Raw genomic sequence first — 22,651 nt, forward strand, 5'->3', positions numbered from 1 at the left:
GTGCATTTGGATCCTTAATGTCAACGTGTATTAGTAACTCTTTATTTCCATCAACTTGGCTCCATCTACTTGGGAACCACTTGGCTCGCCAGGACATGATAATATGGTGGAAGTACTAGGCGACTCGGACAAATCTGATTCGATCAGAACATTATCAATGTTGAGCTGCTGGCTGCCTTCAATAACATCAATATCTACCAGAACATTCTTGATGTTGGGCTTTTGGCTGTCTTCAATAACTTGAATGTCCTGTATGTCTTCGGCCGATAAATTTAATTCACAGAATGTCTCCTCAGATGATGAAGATGGCATTGTAGAAACGTGTTTTGGTTTAGATAGCAGCTTTTGCTTTAATATATTTTTTTGTACTTTTGCCCTGTTCACGCGTATTATTCGTTCTACATTCTTACCACACTTGGTACAAAATCTGAAGGTAACAGCGATTATGTTGTAGCATTCGTCGCATCTTAATAATAATTTAATACAATCCATCCACTTTTTACAAAACGGACAATGCATTTTAAGGAGTTGAGGGATATATAGCTTCACTATAACTATATTATAGTTGTTTGAATTCTTTATTTTCTCGATGACAGATGTAGTTCTTCTTCTTTTCCTAACCATGGCCATCGTCAAAAAAAAAAAAACGACAGATGTAGTTTGATAGTTATAGTGTAAATATTTGTCAGTATTCGCTAAAAAAAAATTGTCTATGGTAAAATGTCACTTGAAATGTTAACGTCTCTTTGCTGTGCATCTATACTATAATTCTTTAATATTCCTAAAAATCTAAAAGCAGCAAATTTCAATAAAATTAAAAAAGTATTGTGTCGTGTGTTTGTGACTTACTAAATATGCCTCCAATAATTAGGCGGTGCGAAGTTCGCCGGGTCAGCTAGTAATATAATATATATAAGTCTTATATGTACATATATTTGCATACATTGCCAAACAAATAATGCACAAGCATACAAACATACATATGCGTACACATATGAATATGTCACCAACAAAAAATTGATCTTCACAAGTCAATATGGCAATAAGTCAAAATTGGCGAAGAACAAGTGTAATTACATTTACAACAAAAACGATTTCATTCATGAACGCAGGCTCAAATTCTACAAGCGATCTCGCTTCATTCATAAAAACAGAGGCCGTAACATCTCCCCGAGCATGCCTTTGCCAACAAGTCGTCTTTTCGCGACGATGGTAAAAGCCAAAAATCAGAAATTGCACAACTTTCTGGTGCTTCTCGCAAAAATCTGCGTCGATATGTATTCACGATCATACGTATACATACATACATATTTACGCATGGTTGTAGGCGAAGCTGCTACAGCGGCAAGGGCTGACAATCGGCGGCCATTACTTTACTTATGCCATAGAAATTCTATTGCTACGAATATGGAAATGACAACGAAATAATGCAAATATGCATATTTCTAAAGGTCATTAATTTCTTTGAAGAAATGAAAGGAATGAATGATCCTTAGAAGTATAGTCTTAACTTTTCAATGGCCAACTCAGAGCATTTCAACCAAAAGGAATTTATTCATTAAAATCACCACTCAGAACTCGTTTTATCCGTTATAAGCGAACGATTTTCGAAGAAACATCATTTCAAATATGCCAGCAGACAAAATTAGAAATGAACTTCTTAAACCTCACGCTGTCAGATAAAACGATATACCTCGTCATCGCGGGTCGATTTCCAAACAATGTTAATGAAGACTAACTACAGAAATGATCATGTAAAGTATAGCCTTAATTTTTCAACGGCCAACGCAGAGTATTTCAACCAAAAGATACGCAAAATAGTTGAGAATTCGCAGAAATGAAAGACAAACGAAAGAAAAAGAAGCATAACTTCAATAATGCACAAGCATACAAACATACATATGCGCACACATGTGAATATGTCACCAACCAAAAATTGAAACATTGTTCTACAAAAACAACAACAGCATAAGCATGGCAACGTTGTGTTTTTGGTAGAAAAGCCGAGCTGTGCCGAAAGAAACGAACAAACGATCGCCGATTGTCACCGCTTCGCTTGCTGCTCGAACATCTTCGCAGACAAGGTTGCGTTAGATTCATATTGAGCAAGGTTGCGCAACCTGAATCTATCGCAACCTTTTCCGAACTCGTATAAGAAGTATAACTTCAATAATCTCTTCAGGCAATCACCCCGGCTTAACCACCGTACATCGGTGAACATCTTTAGGTCACTGTATTCACTATTTGAAGTTTTTAAGAACTCCTTAAATTTCCGGTGCGTAAGTGAAATATGACCTCCTCTTATTTTGTTAATTATTTTCTCTGCAGTTTTCATATATGGAATCGCGCTCAGGAATTTGGAGGCAAGAGACAGCTGGTGTATTATGCAATGAAAAGAATAAACCTTAATATTATGCTTTTCCAACTGCCCAACGAAGCCTTCCAGTTTACCAACCATTTCACATATGTCATTTATATCAGTGCTTTCATGCAAGCATATGGAGAAAAATTGGCAGTCATCAATTCTTTTTTTAATAGCTTTTTCAACAAACGTCCCTTTTCCGTCCACATTTCGTGTTATAGTTCTACGTGATAGAGGAACTTTTTCAAAAAAGCCGCTAATGGGCTGCTGAGTATTTGTAAAACTTTTACAACCACTTCTTTCATAAAAGTACCATCTGAAAAAGGTCTTCCATGCATAGCAATGCTTGAACTAATTATGCTCGAGATATCTTTTTTTAGTGTGGTTTCCGTACCTGTATAATTTTTTTGAACATCGTTTTCAACTTGGAAAACCCAATCCTTATACTTCTGCAAAAGGGTATTTTTTTTTTCAAAAAACATATTATCTCTCTCTATACCCTCATATTTCTCAAAGTATTTATGGAAGGTATTATAGTGCCTCCTAAAATTATATGCTCGGGTCCCCTTTACACACATATTACATATTACCAAAGGCATCGGAAATCATAAAGCAATATTCGTCATTCATTTTAAACAAACATATATAAGTAGGTACGCGCATAAATAGTATCATAAAACAATCAAGCGGCGCACGATGTTGCTTCGCTGTTGTTTGTTAAGTGGTGAACACATAGAGCGCGACAGACTGCAGCAGCACGACAGTGAACTGAAAACGTGGTTGTTCATCTTACTACATGTACATTTTGAGAAGCAACAACAACAAAATGGGCGGCATGTACACAAAACAACGCAGTTGTCCATTTTGTATGTACACAATTTCGTTGTGGCCATACTAATTCCTTTCACTTCAATGAAATTTTAATATTTTGTTCAAAATGAAATTTTTTATGCAAAAAATAAGTAAATAGGTAATTATTTCTGCTTTAAATTATCAATTGTTGTTACAATTGATATAATAGAGCTATAATATAGCTATTTTATGCTTATATTTGAAAAATAACGTAAAGTTTGTTAGAGCTGTGAATAATTATACATTTTGCATATTAGTGGCATCACCACTCTACCTCCTCTTTCTATCTTCCATTCTACTGTCAACTCTACTGTCGTCCTACTGTCGTTGGCAAAAATAGGAGGATATTGAAGTTAGCGAGAACGACAACTGTCGGCCTGCAGTCGTGTAGTCGTGCAGCTGTCAAAATAACACTGCCCTTAAGAACGTGTGTATTTTAATATTTGACAGATGTAGTTTGCAGTTTGTCGCGCTCTATGTGTTCACCACATTAATCAACTGACTGCAAATGTTCTTTGTCCCATGGTAGCCACTTTACGCTCACGGTTACCAATGCATCCATACATTTCATTTGCCCATCTCTGAAGTAAAGCAATTACGCTCAGAAATAGTAGTGAATACTAATAGAGCAACCGATTTTTTAACACAAACAATAGACGATAATATAGCATGTCAAGAATCGTTAGACGTAGTTAAATCCGTACCTGAATTTACTGGTAGGATGAATAACATATAAATGAGAGGCAGCGCTTAATGCTATGAGCCTACACGTGAAGGGCAGTAGAAAATATTTTGCTGTAATACTTCGAAATAAAATAACGCATAATGCAAACGATGCATTAACAACCCATGGAACAGTACTCAATGTCGATGCAATTCTATCTCGTTTAGACTTTGCATATGCGGACAAACGTCCTATACACATAATCGAACAGGAACTGAGCATCTTAAGGCAGAGTGCAATGTCGGTTGTAGAATATTACAACCTCGTCAACAAAAAATTATTCCTATTATTAAATAAAACAATCTTGACACACGGAAATAACGCAAACCTAACAAAAGAATTAAACACAAAGAATAGGGAACATGCCTTACGAATTTTTATAACAGGACTAAATACCCCACTAAGTGACATAATATTTTCTCTAAACCCACTAGATGCTGCTTTAGAAAAAGCTCAGGAACTAGGTATATAATAACCAAAGGGTCCGGTGTGCACAAAATTTCATGTATGAAAGAAACAAGTCAAAGCCAATCTATACGAACAATAATTTAAGATTTTCTCAAAGGAACAACTCTCCAAATAGCAACATACATTATAATTTTCCCAAAACCAACTCCTATGAATATATCCAGACTTTATAATAGAGACTGTATCCAGACTTTATAATAGAGATTTTAATGTGAGGGGACAACAAGGCAATAGCAATTTTAATAAAAATATAAAACCTATACAAACGAATGCAAACATTCAGGTTAATAGGGGTCAAAATCAGGAAGCACATGGTATAAAGCGGCATAGAGAAAGTAATCATAGCTTTCGCCCGCAAGAGAAAAGTCAAAGAATTAATAATATGATATAAATAATATCTCAAACTTCATGATGTCAAATTAAATAAAAACTTAAAAGGTCTAGTCGATTCAGGAGCAACCTCGGGCTACATTAAGCCTGGGGTATGCAATAATAAAAACGAATTAGCCATTTATAAGCGCGTAAAAACCAAATTTTACCACATAATAACCATATTTGGAGTCGAAGAAATCTTCTATGAATTAGAGGGATTAGAATCGGATCTCCTTTTGGGATACAATTTCCTTAAAAAGATTGAGGCACTTATCGATGTGTCCAATGGTAAAATTAATTATAGGGTAAAGAATAACATGGAAAACGAAAACAGAAGTATGAACATTTATTTTAAAAACAAAACTAACTAACAAAAAACTAGCCGAGAAAAGTATCAGTAATATTAAAAATGAAAGAAATATTAAAATTGTGGAACAAACAAAATCTACAACGCCAGCCGAAGATTTTACCGGCAATATTATATTAAAAAAATTTATTTTAGGACAAAAAGATCCTAAAACGCCAGCTGAAGACTTATACCACCATAATGAAAAAAATAATTATAAAAAAAATATTGTGGAACGAAAAAGTTCTACAAAGCCAGGCGAAGATTTTACCAACAATATTTTATTTAAAGAAATTTTTTGCGACAAAAAGGTCCTAAAACGCCAGCTGAAGATTTATACCAGCAGAATGAAAATAGTAATTATAAAAATAATATTGTGAAACGATAATGTTCTACAACGCCAGCCGATGAATTTGCCGGCAACATGAATGATAACTATTCGACACTGGGTGAAAGAGGCTCAGAAATGAATAACGATAATGATCATTATTCGGAAAAGAATTCAGAAAAGTTAAATACTGAAGGTCAGGATGAAAAATTAACTGATCTTAAAACAAAAATAAAAGAAAAAATTGTTCAAATGTATTCAGGCAATAATACAAGCTTCCCATTTCACCTTGGAGAAATAATTTATGAAAAAATAATAGGATAAAGAAATAAGCTGAATCCCAGATATAAAAAACAGGATGTAAAAGAGGATTTCATATTTTGAAGAAATAATAATATCATATCAAAATTATGAAAAATGAGGTACAATAACTTAGAAGAAGTTAACAAAAATTATATATTTGATAAAGAAAATTTAGAACCACAACCAGAAATAGAACTTATAGAGACTTTGTTAGGACAATTACAAAAAACAGATACTTGACACAAAAGAGGAATAAACGAGCTAGGAACATTATAGAAATGAATAGCTGGAACACCAGACCATGACGACTTTGTAAAAATAATACACAATAAATAATATTAAAGGTGATACCACAAACAGGAAAATTAAAAGAAAACGAAATCAATATGTTATACATGAACTGCAAAATTTAATAAGTGCAAAAACTTTTGGTAAAATTGGAATTTTAAATTCAATAATTTTACATTTTGATGAATTAAAAAACATAAAATATTACCAACATGGTATAATGACCATAACAGATTTAATGGAGATTTATAAATTTAAAATGGCCCAAAAAGGAGATATAATTATACTTTATATAAAATACCCTAAAATAGAACTAACATGTAAGTACTATGATGTAAGAGACAAGGTTAGTTTGAATTCTTCAATTTGTAAACGGGATATTAAATTACTATATACTTAAATATATTTATTTTGTTCATTTGAACATAAGAACTGGCAAAGCCTCTAGTTTAATATACAAGCTATGATAGCTTATGACAGGCCAACATAATTATGTAGCTAAGTTTCTCATACAAAATAAGCTAATAGCTTAATTTTCTGGTCAAATAAAACACGCCTAATATGCGGAATTTGTTACAGTTTACTAAAGCGGTGTCATCCGCAAAAGTTGATGTCAATACATTTTTACCTGTCAAAAGATCGGCTGTGTATATGATGTATAGAGTTGGGCCTAAACCCCTGCCCTATGGTACGCCAGCTCTTGCCTGTCGTTTCTCAGATATGAAATCTCCCACTTTTATAATAAATTTTCTATTTTTTATACTCTCGCAACAAACTTGCTAAGGAGAGTATTATAGTTTTGTTCACATAACGGTTGTTTGTAAGTCTTAAAACTAAAAGAGTCAGATATAGGGTTATATATACCAAAGTGATCAGGGTGACGAGTAGAGTTGAAATCCGGATGTCTGTCTGTCCGTGCAAGCTGTAACTTGGGTAAAAATTGAGATATCATGATGAAACTTGGTACACGTATTTCTTGGCACCATTAGAAGGTTAGTTTCGAAGATGGGCAAAATCGGCCAACTGCCACGCCCACAAAATGGCGAAAACGGAAAACATATAAAGTGTCATAACTAAGCCATAAATAAAGATATTAAAGTGAAATTTGGCACAAAGGATCGCATTAGGGAGGGGCATGTTTAGACGTAATTCTTTTGGAAGAGTGGGCGTGGCCCCACCCCTACTTAGTTTTTTGTACATATCTCGGAAACTACTATAGCTATGTCAACCAAACTCTATAGAGTAGTTTCCTTCAGACATTTCCATATACAGTTCAAAACTGGAAGAAATCGGATAATAACCACGCCCACCTCCCATACAAAGGTTATGTTGAAAATCACTAAAAGTGCTTTAACCGACTAACAAAAAACGTCAAAAACACTAAATTTTACGGAAGAAATGTCAAAAGGAAGTTGCACCCAGCCTTTTTTTTTAAATTGAAAATGAGCGTGGCGTCGCCCACTTATGGACCAAAAACCATATCTCATGAACTACTCAACCGATTTCAATTCGGTATGTAATATTTTCTTAACACCCTGATGACAGGATGATGAAAATACAATTCAATACTCAAAGTACACAAATTGATCAAATCTAATTAATTTTACAGCAAAATAAAAAAATATGTAAATGACGGATAACGAAATATCGATTATCACTTTATCACACGAGAGTATAAAATGTTCGGTGACACCCGAACTTAGCCCTTCCTTACTTGTTAAATAATGAATTTAACGCATTTGGTTTGCTTTCCGAATGGATTCAAATGGAGCAGATCGAATGAAATATTCAACTGTAAAATAAACATAGAAATTGAATATTAACATATTTATATATGTATGTAGGACGAAGAAATGCGACCTTGCGGACTAAACGTTTTTGACACACGACAACACTGACTGAAAGAAAAAGGGTCTCAAACGGAATAAAACCAATAACGGACTCCGCTTGAATAGCGGACGGTTAACGAGAAAGTTTAATAAAGTACAAGTTCTATTGTAAAAGTGAAATTGATCCAGTCTTTTATTTCTGCACATCAGTTGATTATTCGTTTCTAGCAAATCGGACTTAGTGAGTCATCTACGTTTTCTACATATTGGTCGGTTGGCCGTACGTTTATCCTACAAATTGGGGGCTCAACTCAACCAATTCTACAGGCAGTTATAGTGCACTGCAAAAGCAAACTAGAAGGCAGCAGCTTTTAGCAATAGATCGAGACTCTGGTAGATAGTACAGTGGAGCAGCGAGACAAATCTAAGTGTTGGAGGCGGTTTTTGGAGGTGGATAAAATACATAAGCTGGAGGTACAGGTGAAGTTCAGTTTTAGTGCACCTGAGTTTTGGTAGAAGTGCAGAAGCATAGCAAGCAATCAACGACGTTACGGTACGGTAGTTGGAGTTGGTTCGTGTTGGCAAACAACATATCCAGCGAAACGGTTGCGCCGCAATAGCGCAGCAGAAACAGCGGATAGTGCAAGCGCGACGGAAACACACGTACACAAGTGTAACAAGCAGCAGTGGCAGAAACGATGGCACGAAACAACAAAAGGTAGATGGACACACACGTTGATTAGAAACGTGCAGGGCAGGGAATGAGAACGCGTGGCACATTTTCTTTCTGTGCCCCCGTTATAAAGATGAACGAGAGCGGCTAACCCTTGAAAATATTGTATCACACATATTACGTTCCCAGCAGGTGTGGAAGTTTGTTAGAGAACGGAGCGGGACAGCCCTAATAGAGTTTAGAAGGAAGGAATGGCAAAGAAAGAGCGAAAGACGGGTGATCAGCTTGGAGCTGGAAAATTTGTAGAACGAGAGCCAACCGGCTAAAGCTTATCCTTGCGAAGAAATGCCTAGCGGCGGTCCCTCAAGGAAAATAAATAGCTTGAGGAGACGGAGTTAGGGTTTAGTAGGTAGGCGTCTTTGGTAAAAATGGCGGCATTTGCGCAAGTAGGATGAATGGTACATGCCATCCGAAACAGGACGGTATCTTTCGAAGAATTCCCCTCCGGCAACATAAAAAAAAAACAGCGGGGTTGAGCGTTATGGACAAGTTGGCAAGAAGTAAGTTCAGCGAAACAGTTGCGCCGCAATAGCGCATCAGAAACAGCGGATAGTGCAAGCAGAGAACTTATAAATATAGCGAAGGTGCAAATTGAATTCTGTATGATGTTCGATTGGACGGCTAACAGAGCTGATAGAGTTGTAGTACGGAACTCACCATTCTTGTTGCCATTTAGCAGAATCGAGCACGTTCAATGACAGAAATATATGTAAAACGACAGAATTCATGCGAGAATGAATAAAGAGAAACGATTTGAAAAAAAATGTACAAAGTCACACAGAGAATGTAAAAAACGTGATTATTTTGTATCATATGAACCATTTTTTTTCGAAAAATGGTACAAATTTCAATTTTTTTACAAACTCGGGAAAAATTAGATAAAAAATAATTTTAAATAAATTAATGTTTCAAATAAATTATATATATTTCGACTATTACAAGATGAAGATGTGCCAAATGAACTTAAATGTGCTCATATGTATATACACGTCTTGGGTCATTCTTTTCATTTCTTCAAAAAAAATTGATGACCTTCACATATGCATATTCCCATTATTCCCTTATCATATCTACTTTTGTACCAGTAGAATTTCTATGGCATATACATATATTATTTCCTTGGCACATTTGTCTGTATGTTTACGAAAGCATTACCCGAGCGATATACATATGTACATACATTCATAATAACAAGTGTCACACGCATCTTTCGCATGGCCGAAACTCACGCTTTGTCAAAGAGTGAAGTGCTGAACACAATGAGCGCGACAGACTGGAAACGACATCTGCCCAATATTAGAATACACACGTTCTTATGGACACAGTTATGTAGTTGTGCAGCTGCCTCAATAAATGTGTCCCTAAGAACGTGTGTCTTCTAATATTTAACAGATGTCGTTTGCAGTTTGTCGCGCTCATTGTGTTCAGCACTTCAATGTGTCGAAACACTGACGCGACGATAAAGCGCCACAACATTGTGTTGTTGGTAGAAAATCCGAGCTGTGCCGAAAGAAACTAACAAACGATCGCCGATTGTTACCGCTTCCCTTTCTGCTCGACCAGCTTCGCCAACAAGCTAACGTAAATATGTATGTTTTTGTATGAGCTTGCATACATATCGACGCTGATTTTTGCGGGCCACGGAAAAATATTTTAGAATTGACAAATATTATAAATCGACAACAGCTATGTTGCCACTTTTCTCACTTCTTTCTTAGAACAAACACCAGAAGATGTTCAATTTATGATTTTTAGCTTTTGCCATCGTCGCGTAAAGACGCTTGTTGGCAAAGGCATGCTCGGGGAGAGGTTACGGCGTCTGTTTTTATGAAGGAAGCGAGAGGTCGCTTGTGGAATATGCGCCTGCGTTTATGAATGAAATCGTTTTTGTTGTAAAATTTACTACATTTGGGCTTCGCCAATTCGGCTGCCATATTGACTTGTGATGCTTCTGCTATTTAGACAATTGTTGTTTTTGTAGGACAATGCTTACATTTTTTGTTGGTGACATATTCACATGTGTACGCATATGTATGTTTATATGCTTGTGCATTATTTGTTCGGAAGTGTATAGAAATATATGTACATATAAGTATAAATGAATGTATATGAACATGCAGATCAATCCGCGCACATGTAATATACATACATATGTATTGATAAGTGATAAAATCATGATTTGAATTTCTGAACGCGCACATGCTGTATACGCATATGAGCAGATAATAAGATTAATATGATAGACGATGTATATATTTATATATTGTTGTGATAAATTCAATTTCCATTAAAAAGAAACATAATACAAAAATATTTATTAGTATATGTCTTCATATGCCGAAAATACATATAATGGTTTGTCAAAAAAATCTAGCGGTATTTTCGCTAGTTAGCGCTGAAAGCGCGTAGTGATAGTTTTATTCGTCGCATCGGGTCATGCTTTACCTCATTGGAAAGCCCATTTCACGCGCTAACACGTGTTTGATTGATTGTCGTTTCTTTTAAGTCGTTCGTGAGCTATAGCGTCGCAAACATGGAGCAAAATAAAGAGAAAATATGGCATATTTTACAGTTCTACTACGATAAAGGCAAAAATGCATCTCAAGTCGCCAATAAATTTTGTGTAGTTTATGGACCCGATACAGTTTCCATTTCCACTGCACAACGATGGTTTCAACGTTTTCATTCTGGTGTAGAGGTGGTCGAAAATGTGCCACGCTCCGGAAGGTCTGTCGTCGAAAATTGCGATAAAATCGCTGAATTGGTCGAAAGAGACCGGCATAGTAGCAGCCGTAGCATCGGTCAAAAGCTGGGCATGAGTCATCAAAAATTCATTTCAATTTCAATAAAAAAAAAAATCATTAAAAATACCGCAAGACTTCTTTGACAACCCGTATATTATTTATTTCTCTTCTTATTCTCTGTTTGAGTATGTGGAGAACTGTTAAAAATGTTAACATTTCACTGCGTGAATTCTGTGGTTGTGAGGTGAATTCCTTACTACAATTCTATTAAATGTTCGCCATCGAACCTGCATCTTCTCTATGCTTTAAGTTCTCTGGTACGACGAGGATTACAGGTTACTTTTATATTATTAAGTCTTATTAAAATAACATTATCATATAAGATCATATATACTTATACCATTTATTGTATTGCATAATTGTAAAAAAGTACTCAAAATGGAGGCTCAGACTATATTAAACATGACAGTGACAATGTTAAAAGAAGCGGGGCTACCGGCAAATGGACGCAAGAAGGAGTTACGAGACAGACTTCTGACACACTACGGTCTTCTTAACGATGGCGATGAAAGCGAGAGTGAGGTCGAATCAGTGGAGCCGCTTTGTGAAAGTGTGTTGGGTAAGGGTCCGGAGCCGCCCACGGTTCCTCATTTTACATTTAGAGAATTTAACGGTACAGACGGGCAAGAAGTAAATCAATTGGCAGAATCTTTTGAAGAAAATGCACATATCAGTAGTAGGCTGGTCGGAAATCCGTAAATTTATTTATGCAAAACAGCTTCTCAGAGGAGCAGCTAGGGCATTTATTCGAAGGCAAACCGGTATTCGTGATTGGATATCATTAAAACAAGCTTTAATTGATGAATTCGAAATATCATTTTTATCAGCTGAGGCACATAGGCCCTTAAGGAATCGTCAAAAGAGACAAAACGAAACATTTACTGAATTTTTATATGCCTTAATGGAAATAGGGAAGCGGGTAAAACTGAAGGAAGCTAGCGTAATAGAATATTTCATACTAGGGATTCCTGATTCAAAATTGAATAAAACGGTTTTATACCAAGCAGGGAGTAAAAGGGAATTAAAAGAGCAAATAAAAATGTATGAGAAAATTGAATATAAACTAAAGGTGGAAGTTGAAAACATAGTCAGTATCAAGGAAGATAGAAAGGAAAATACTCAACGTTCAATTCTAAGCCGCGCAAGTTTCAAATGTGGCGAAACTTCACATATAAGAAAGAATTGCACAAACCAACAATTTAGATGTTACAAGTTGTCGGCCATAAACGTAACAAATGTTCGAGAGTTCAAACGAAAGGTGAAAGAGATAATTTAAATACAATTACTGAAGTAATGTTCAAACCTCCAGAGGCAGATTTTGGACTAAAGTTTAAAATGGTAAAGGTAGGGAACGTAATTTTTCCTTCGTTGGTTGATACAAGCAGTTGATTTTGTTTGATGAGTGTAGATATAGTCGAAAAACTTAATCTTAAAGTTAAACCAAACAAAGATAAACAAGCGGAATCGGTAACTCAGAAGTGGTCACATTAGTTAGTTTCGAAACCAGATCTAAAGTAGATGATATTGAGATAAATGCCATGTTTCATATTGTCAACAAAGCGATCTTCAATAGCCGGCATTTATAAGACGTTCAATTTTCGGTCAAGTCGATTTAATAGTTAGCGCGAAGAACGACACGTTTCTATGGAAGATGATTTGTCACATCTCGATAAGAGAAAAATGTTAGAAGTGTAGAATCTGATTGCTCAATATGAGCCAAAAAGAATAAAATTTTTACCACATTAGATTTGAATAACGAATTTTTGCATGTTCCTGTCGAAGAAAGCCACCTAGAGACAAGAAAGCCATTCAGCAGTTTTTAGGGTTAACACCCTACTTTCGGAGGTTTATTCAAAACTATGCGCTAGTCATTATCACATCTTCTGAGAAAAGATCAACATTTCAAGTAAGAGGAAGAGCAGGCGATTTCTTTCGAGCAACTTAAGTCACGATCTCCAGCTTTAGAATTATATCGGGTGATTTTTTAAGAGCTTGATAACTTTTTTTTAAAAAAACGCATAAAATTTGCAAAATCTCATCGGTTCTTTATTTGAAACGTTAGATTGGTTCATGACATTTACTTTTTGAAGATAATTTCATTTAAATGTTGACCGCGGCTGCGTCTTAGGTGGTCCATTCGGAAAGTCCAATTTTGGGCAACTTTTTCGAGCATTTCAACTTACGGGTCCATTTCTTGAGATGAATTGTTCTCCGAAGTTTTCCCTCAAAATGGCCATAGAATCGCGAGCTGTGTGGCATGTAGCGCCATCTTGTTGAAACCACATGTCAACCAAGTTCAGTTCTTCCATTTTTGGCAACAAAAAGTTTGTTAGCATCGAACGATAGCGATCGCCATTCACCGTAACGTTGCGTCCAACAGCATCTTCGGAGCGGGTCGGACTCGTGTGAGTCACATCGGGCAGAGCCCGACGGCGCTCGTAGTGGACGGAGGAGATGGCGCAGAAGAGGTGGGCAACGCCCTCTTCCAGAAGCTGGCAAACCTGGCGGATGTGACGACCCGCACAGGAAAGGTTTGAGTGGTGCCAGTATGAAATGGTACCTGCGCTACCTCCGAGAAGGAAGGACCCCCGAGGAAGCGGAGGCTATGGCAAAGAGCAGGAGCAAAGGGAGCAACGCATCCCCAAGTAAGGTGCGTGGCAGGACCGCGACAGCTCGCGCGCAAGACGGCAGAGCCAGCAATAGTGGCCCGGACAGTGCTGCACGGTCAGCAGGGCGTGGCGGTGGTAGGGCAGTGCCCTCGGTCACGTACGCTCAAGCTGCAAAGCGTAAGAGCGGCCAAATCACGCCGCAGGAGCCCCCCAACTCCAAAAGACAGAGGGGTAGCAACACACAGGCAGCCGGAAGCCAACTTCCGAACTGGCACCCCACCGGGTGGAGGAGGGGCGGCGCAGATATGCGGATGCTGTCAAAGGCATCCGCATGGCTGTACTGCCTCAAACCTACCCGGCTGAGGTGCTAACACCGGAGGAGCTTACCGCGCTCCAGGACCTCCTTATGGAAGAGGTGTTCAGGGGAGCTGAATACGCGGCATCCTTCCTGGGAGTAGATTTTAAAGGTGGGATGATACAGGTGGACTGCAACAACGAGAGGTCCGCAAACTGGCTGCGGGAGTTCGCTCCAAAGCTAGGGGACTGGAAGGGTCCTGTCCTCTGCGTGAAGAGGGCGGAAGATGTGCCAATCATGCACAGCATGACTATGTTCCTCCCTCGATGCGGGGACAAACCCTATGAGTTCGCCTTAGGTCTGGTGAAAACCAGAACCTGGGCCTCAGTATATCGTCCTGGCGCATCGTTAGCAGCAAGGTGGAAAAAGTAGGCGATATGATAGGTTGGAGACTGAACCTGTATATCGATGACGAATCGTACAAGTACGTTCGGGCAGCGAGCTTCCGCCTGTTTTACAGGTTTAGCACGGTGGTCATGCGGCCCCACAAGTCTGCAACCACTGGCAGCAAGGAAGCAGAGATGGCTGAAACGGAAAAAAGCGGGGGTGTCGAAAAACAGGCAGAGACTGTGGAACCCCCGGATGCAGCAGCAATGCAGGTCGACGAGGTGGCGTCCCAGCATAGTGGAAGCCGGACTGGACAGGCAATGCCAGCAGCGTCCATCGACGTCCCGGATGCCAGTTCCGGCGGTCAGGGAGCAGAGCTACCCTCCACGCAGGAACTCCTTGAAGGGTTAGGAGACCCACCGGACGGCAGCGTGATTAACGGCGGGGAAGAGGTTATACCCTTCCTCGAACCAATACTATAATGGCCGTCAACACGGAAATTGCCCAGGTGAACCTGCACCACGCGGCGGCAGCCTCGGCTGTCATAGTGAACAGGTTCACAGTGGAGAAGCTGGGCATACTGCTGATCCAAGAGCCTTGGGTCCATAGAGGAGAGGTTAAAGGCCTCAAAACGGAGTCAAATAAGGTAATCTGGGATCTCTCTAGCGATAGACCCAGAACATGCATAGTTGTCAGGAATAATATTGAAGTCTTTTGTATTTCAGAGTTCCTGACGCAGGATCTGGTGGCGGTGCAAGCCAGGGACTTCGAAGGCAAGGACTTCGTCCTGGCTTCAGCCTACTTCCCAGGGGAGGTACCCACGGCACCCCCGGAAATGGTGGAAAGGCTGGTGGAGCATTGCAGAAGACACAGGCTTCCCCTAATAATTGGGTGCGATGCAAACGCCCACCATGTGGAATGGGGCAGTACGAACTGCAACTCAAGAGGTGAGTCCCTTTTAGAATTTATAATAGGAAGCAACTTAGTCATAGAAAATGTGGGGTGTGAACCCACTTTCATTACTATAAACAGGAGGGAGGTACTGGACCTCACCTTGAGCAATGAGCCTGCAAATGGGTTGGTCTCGCAATGGAGGGTCTCTACGGAGCCCTCCATGTCAGACCACAGAATTTTAAGGTTCACGCTAAGGGTAGAGGTCAGAAAACTTCCCCCCAGACGCAACCCTCGGAAGGCGAACTGGGATGCCTTCAGGGATATACTAAGTGTGGAATTGTGCAGGGGGGGGCAGACTGATAGCAGCGTGTCAGGCCCAGGCTTAGAGATTAGGCTACCTAAGCTAAACGAGTCTGTCATTAACGCTTATCATGGCAGCTGCCCCCTTAAAGTGACCACTGACAGGCGAAATAGTCCCTGGTGGTCAAGGAAACTATCAGACCTCCGGAAAAAAGTACGCAGCCTATTCAACAAAGCGAAACGTACGGGGGTCTGGGAAGAATATAGGAGCTATCTCACATTATACAATAAGGAGATCAGGTCTGCAAAGCAGGCTAGCTTCAGGAGTTTCTGCGAGAACGTTAGCTCAACGCCGGAGGCGGCCCGGCTGCACAAAGCTCTGGCCAGAGGCACAAACGACGCAGTAGTTGCAATAAAAAGAGGAGATGGGACATTCACGACAAGCGCAGAGGACAGAGCGACGGAGCTTCTGCGGGCGCACTTCCCGGAGACGGTTCAGGTGGACCAGTGTCTACCTGTGATCGAACACAGGCCATCCCGCGAGGATTGGAGTATCGCAAAACAGCTTTTTACGGCGGACTCGATCCGGTGGGCAATGGCCTCGTTTGAGAGATTCAAGTCTCCGGGAGTGGATGGTATTTTTCCAGCGCTGTTGCAACAGGGGGAGCAGTATTTACTGCCCCACCTGATTCGGCTGCTGAGGGAAAGCCTCGCAATGTCGTACATCCCTGAAGTATGGAGGACATCGAAGGTGATCTTCATACCCAAGGTGGGTAGGAAGGACTACTCATTGGCGAAATCCTTCAGGCCAATCAGTCTAACGGCCTTCCTACTAAAAACCATGGAGAAGATCGTGGACCATGAAATAAGGTCGACAGTGCTAAAGAGAGCACCACTGCATGCGGCTCAGCATGCCTACAGAGCGGGTAGATCCACCAACACTGCTCTGTACCAGATGACCTCTGAAATAGAGAGTTCACTGGAGCATGGTGAGGTGATGCTTTGCGCGTTCTTGGATATCGAAGGTGCCTTTGACAACACGTCTCATAAAAGTGTAGCCAAGGCACTGGAGAAAAGGAATGTGGCAGCACCGGTGCGCAGATGGATTGAAGCTGTATTGCGTACCAGAGTTGCTGAGACCACAGTAGGTGATAAGAGGATTCGTCTTGGCACAACAAGAGGCTGCCCACAGGGAGGTGTGTTATCACCCCTGCTATGGAGTCTGGTCGTAGACGACCTATTAGTACTGCTAACTAACAATGGGATCCGCTGCCAAGGGTATGCGGACGACATTGTAATTATAGCAAGAGGCAAATACGAGGACACTCTCTGTGACCTAATACAAAGAGGTTTAAACCTGGCGAAGATGTGGTGTAAGGAGGTTGAATTAAACATCAATCCCTCCAAGACGACCGTAGTCCCGTTTACGAGACGTAGGTCCTTACCCGGTCTCAGGAATCTCACACTTGGGGGCATGGAGATAGGAATGACCAGCAGTGTCAAATACCTAGGTTTGATGCTAGACTCTACCTTGCGGTGGAAGCAGCATGTGAACCTGACCCTGGTCAAGGCGACAAAAGCTTTAATGGTGTGCAACCGGCTGGCGGGCAAGTCCTGGGGCTGCAAGCCAAGAATCCTAAGATGGTTGTACACCATGATAGTGCGACCAATAATCACTTACGGGGCGGTGGCCTGGGCCTCAATAGCGTCGCAAACTTCGGTTATGATCAAGCTATCGAAGCTGCAGCGGCTAGCCTGTGTCTGCATGACGGGCGCAATGCGCACTTGTCCAACGGCAGCACTGGAGGTTCTGATGGAGCTTACTCCGCTTCATTTGGTTATTGGTCAGGTAGCCAAGCACACAATTCTGCAAATAACGGCAGAGGGGTGGGGCAAAGGTAAGGTGATCTCGTCCCAGAGGATGGAAAAGATAAGCGGCGATGTACCATCAGCCCTCCTCCCGAGGGACGGCACTACGAAAACAGTTAACTTCAAGAAGAAGTTCAAGGTCACCCTCGGCAGCAAAGACGAGTGGAATGATTCCAATCTCGAACTGTTGCTGGGGAATAGTACGCTGAGGTGGTACACCGACGGCTCGAAAATGTCAGATGGAATCGGTGCGGGAATTGCGGGTCCACGCACTAGGCTCTCGATACCCATGGGAGGGTTCCCAAGCATTTTCCAGGCAGAAGTCTTTGCCATAAGTCGGTGTATAGAAATAAACCTCCATCGCAACTATCGCAATGAGAGAATAGCCATTCTCAGCGATAGTCAAGCGGCGCTAAAAGCGATCTCTTCTTACGAAATCAAATCGCTATTAGTGCAGGAGTGCAGGGAAAGGCTGAACAGCCTTGCAGAACGTAACCAGGTACACCTAATCTGGGTGCCTGGTCACAGAGGTATAGCCGGTAATGAACTGGCGGATGAGCTAGCCCGCTCCGCAGCCTCCACCAAGATGGTGGGACCAGAACCTTTTATTGGGGTAGGTCCACATACCATAAAGGAGTTACTTCGCAAGGAGGAAGGAGTGGGCAGAGAGGAGCATTGGCGGCAAACGCGTGGTATGAGACATGCAAAGTTGCTAATAGGAAGATACAATCTGAACAGGTTCAAGGTTATAATAAACCTCCCGAGGAACAAACTCAGGCTACTGGTCGCATGGTACACCGGCCACTGTAAATTGAATAGGCACATGTACAACATGGGCCTATCCTCTTGCGTTAACTGCCGGTTCTGCGACATGGAGCCTGAAACCCCGGAGCACCTGCTGATTGACTGCACAGCAGTCTGCAGACGCAGGGCTAAGGCCCTAGGATCAATGTTTCCGGATAGGGATCGCATAGCCTCACTAGCGCCCAGTAGTCTATTGAACTTCATCAATGCGCTGGGGCTAGGTGAGTCTATGTAAGCCAGGAGAAGGCACAATAGACCAAAGGTCGCGGTGCATTCCTCATGTATTAATCAACAGCATCTTTGAAAAAATACGGTCCAATGATTCCACCAGCGTACAAACCACACCAAACAGTGCATTTTTCGGGATGCATGGGCAGTTGGCCACCAAGATCATGCGATTTAACGCCTTTAGACTATTTTTTGTGGGGCTACGTCAAGTCTAAAGTCTACAGAAATAAGCCAGCAACTATTCCAGCTTTGGAAGACAACATTTCCGAAGAAATTCGGGCTATTCCGGCCGAAATGCTCGAAAAAGTTGCCCAAAATTGGACTTTCCGAATGGACCACCTAAAACGCAGCCGCGGTCAACATTTAAATGAAATTATCTTCAAAAAGTAAATGTCATGAACCAATCTAACGTTTCAAATAAAGAACCGATGAGATTTTGCAAATTTTATGCGTTTTTTTTTTAAAAAAAGTTATCAAGCTCTTAAAAAATCACCCGATATAACCCAAATGCAATAACGAAAGTTCATACAGATTCATCAAAGGACGGGTATGGCTCGGTAATGGTGTAAAAGAGGGCAGAGGATGAAGCATATCATCCAGTGCAATTCATGAGCCAGAAAACAAGTTCAGCGCAAGAGAACTATCATTCTTACGAACTTGAAGTGCTCGCCATAGTCAACGCATTAAAGAAATGGAGAGTGCATTTATTAGGTTTGGAATTCAAAATTGGAACGGATTCCAACGCATTTGCTATGACATTAAAGAAGAAAGATGTTCCGCCACGAGTAGCTAGATGGACAATGTTTTTGCAAGAATTTAATTATACTATAGAACATAGGCCGGGATCTAAAATGAAGCATGTCGAGGCTTTAAGTAGATTAGCGTGTATGTTAGTAGACGAATCGTTACAGCGCGGATTAAAAGAGGCACAGGAAAAAGATGAATGTGCGCGGGCAATTCCAGAATACTGGAAAATAATTCTTACTAAGACTTTTTTATCTCTCGTGACATATTGTAAATAAATATTTAAAGGTGACCCCATAATCTGCGCCCACTACCGTGGGATTAGTCTCCTCAATATCGCATATAAGGTTCTATCGAGCTTATTGTGTGCAAGATTAAAGCCCACCGTCAACAAACTGATTGGACCTTATCAGTTATCAGTGGCTTCAGACCTGGAAAATCAACAACTGACCAGATATTCACCATGCGCCACATCTTGGAAAAGACCCGTGAAAGAAGAATCGACACACACCACCTCTTCGTCGATTTCAAAGCTGCTTTCGACAGCACGAAAAGGAGCTGCCTTTATGCCGCGATGTCTGAATTTGGTATCCCCGCAAAACTGATACGGCTGTGTAAGCTGACGTTGAGAAACACCAAAAGCTCCGTCAGAATCGGGAAGGACCTCTCCGAGCCGTTCGATACCAAACGAGGTTTCAGACAATGCGATTTTCTATCGTGTGACTTTTTCAACCTGCTTCTGGAGAAAATAGTTCGAGCTGCAGAACTTAATAGAGAAGGTACCATCTTTTATAAGAGTGTACAACTGCTGGCGTATGCCGATGATATTGATATCATCGGCCTTAACACCTGCGCCGTTAGTTCTGCTTTCTCCAGACTGGACAAGGAATCAAAACAAATGGGTCTGGCAGTGAACGAGGGCAAAACGAAATATCTTCTGTCATCAAACAAACAGTCGTCGCACTCGCGACTTGGAACTCACGTCACTGTTGACAGTCATAACTTTGAAGTCGTAGATAATTTCGTCTATCTTGGAACCAGCGTAAACACCACCAACAATGTCAGCCTAGAAATCCAACGCAGGATATCTCTTGCCAACAGGTGCTACTTCGGACTGAGTAGGCAATTGAGAAGCAAAGTCCTCTCTCGACAAACAAAAACCAAACTCTATAAGTCACTCAAAATTCCCGTCCTGCTATATGGTGCAGAGGCTTGGACGATGTCAACAACTGATGAGTCGACGTTGCGAGTTTTCGAGAGAAAAGTTCTGCGAAAGATTTATGGTCCTTTGCGCGTTGGCCACGGCGAATATCGCATTCGATGGAACGATAAGCTGTTCGAGATATATGACGACATTGACATAGTTCAGCGAATTAAAAGACAGCGGCTACGCTGGCTAGGTCATGTTGTCCGAATGGACGGAAACACTCCAGCTCTGAAAGTATTCGACGCTGTACCCGCCGGGGGAAGCAGAGGAAGAGGAAGACATCCACTCTGTTGGAAGGACCAGGTGGAGAAGGACCTGGCTACGCTTGGAATATCCAATTGGCGCCACGTAGCGAAAAGAAGAAACGACTGGCGCGCTGTTGTTAACTCGGCTATAATCGCGTAAGCTGTGTCTACGCCAATTAAGAAGAAGAATACATATTGTACAAGGATCCGACAAATGAACTATTTTTGGTACTAAAAAATGGAGAACGAGATCATTTTGTTAGCACATAAGCAAGGGCATTTTTCAATTAAAAAGACTTGTGATTATGGTGATAGACAGGCTTTCGAAACAAGCTGACATTTTCGGCAACCCGCGTAGAATTATATTTGATAGGGATCAGTGTTCACTTCACAAGCTTTTAAAAGTTATTGCGATAATAACAGTATTCGGCATCTACTCATTACGACGGGGGTGTCAAGAGGAAACGGACAAGTGGAACGAATACATAGGGTAGTAACACCAATGTTAGCTGAGTTATCTCATCCGAATACCTCACAGTGGTACAAGTATATCGGGAAGGTTCAGCAATTCATAAATAATTCTCCAAATTGAAGTACAAAACAGACCTCATTTAAGATTTTAACAGGTTGCGACATGCGGGTAAAAGAAGACTTTGCCTTACACGAAATTTTAGAAAATGACGCAGTTATCGAGTTAAACGATGGACGTGATAAATTACGTGAAATAGCTAAAGAAAACCTACAGAAAATTCAAGAAGCTAATATGAAGTAATTTAATAGGAAACGTAAAAAAGCAACCGAATATATGTAACATTAATAATTTGGTTGTAACCAGACGGACACAATTCGGTAACTGAATGAAGTTACGACCTAAATTCTTAGGACCATACAAAGTAACTAAACGATTGAAACACGGTCGATATGAAGTAGAAACGGTGGAAAATAATGAGGGACCTAAAACAAAATCGACCGCTGTGGACTATATGAAAAAGAGGTAACGTTATTCGAGGCGAATAAGTAGTCAGGAATGGCCGAGTTGTAGGACGAATAAATGTGACCGTGCGGACTGAACGATTTTGACACACGACAACACAGACTGAACGAAAAAGGGACTCGAACGGAATAAAACCAATAACGAACTTCACTTGTATAGCGGACGGCAACCGAGAAAATTTAATAAAGCACAAGGCGTTTAGCATTGTCTTCTTCCTGGGCAGTTAAGCCATAACATTGATTTGGCTGGTCGAAAGGAAGAAAATCTATTTGAATCTATAAAGTTACAACTCACGATGACTAAAGCGAGTTTAGACCGAAGCTCTTTATCAGATTCATCATTTCCAGAAACTGTTACGTCTTCAGAAGGCTAAGCTTGCTCGTCCTGGCGTAAGAACGAAGGTCCCGTGACCATCGTGCTGATGTATTAAAATTGGTGCAATCATTTGCTCGCGTGGCTTCACTGGCTACAATGTGCTTAGTTGGTATCCATCTTCAATTTCATATGCTTGTTCAAGCCAATATCTCGGCTTTCTTGTGCTGTATGAAAGTCTTGTAACGACGATGTTCACTCTGTATCCATTTAATGACCGTTTTTGAGTCACTCCACAGGATACAATCTTCGATTTTGAGAGAACGTTCGTTGCAACATAAAATTTACCATTTA

General features: G+C 40.6%; 1 protein-coding gene and 1 pseudogene across 6 annotated transcripts in view; both read right to left on the reverse strand.

The window, feature by feature from the left end:
- LOC126765199 (electroneutral sodium bicarbonate exchanger 1) overlaps positions 1–22,651 on the reverse strand; it is a 784,165-nt gene that overhangs the window by 552,150 nt on the left and 209,364 nt on the right. The gene's annotated exons all lie outside the window — the stretch shown is intronic.
- On the reverse strand, positions 1,567–1,769 carry LOC126765623 (small nucleolar RNA U3; annotated as a pseudogene).

This window comes from Bactrocera neohumeralis, unplaced genomic scaffold (assembly GCF_024586455.1).
Source record: "Bactrocera neohumeralis isolate Rockhampton unplaced genomic scaffold, APGP_CSIRO_Bneo_wtdbg2-racon-allhic-juicebox.fasta_v2 cluster10, whole genome shotgun sequence".
Lineage (NCBI taxonomy): Eukaryota > Metazoa > Arthropoda > Insecta > Diptera > Tephritidae > Bactrocera > Bactrocera neohumeralis.